This window comes from Cyphomyrmex costatus, unplaced genomic scaffold, assembly GCF_001594065.2.
Source record: "Cyphomyrmex costatus isolate MS0001 unplaced genomic scaffold, Ccosl1.0 scaffold300, whole genome shotgun sequence".
In the NCBI taxonomy this organism is placed as follows: Eukaryota; Metazoa; Arthropoda; class Insecta; order Hymenoptera; family Formicidae; genus Cyphomyrmex; species Cyphomyrmex costatus.
In genome coordinates this window covers 278,817-279,249 of record NW_017277126.1, presented here as the reverse complement: position 1 = coordinate 279,249, position 433 = coordinate 278,817, and positions in this window count along the sequence as shown.

The following is a 433-nucleotide window of genomic DNA, read 5'->3' as shown; positions in this document are numbered from 1 at the left end:
TTAAGTAAGATTATGTCATTTATGCTTTGAATTTCGTTCATGAGTTGATATCTTTTTTTATAAGTATTAATATAAAAATATAATAGTTGTCAATTTAATATTTCTTATAGATGTAATATTGATTTCAATTATATGTATTTTAATAGTATGTGTTACTTATATTGCATTAGCGGCACGTTTGAAATTGCATTTAACATGTCTACCCACGTAAACCTTCCTTCTCTCCATCTTGTTTATCCAAGATTTAAAAATGATGACACTAATGACTGAAAGAATGATAAAAATACGAAAAAATGATCACTGGTGCGATTCTTTTTTGCAATTAATATCAATGGCATATCTTGTGAAAATTGAACTCAGACGAGTTATTCTCTTTCTTTTCTTCATCTCTCTCTCTCTCTCTCTCTCTCTCTCTCTCTCTCTCTCTCTCTCT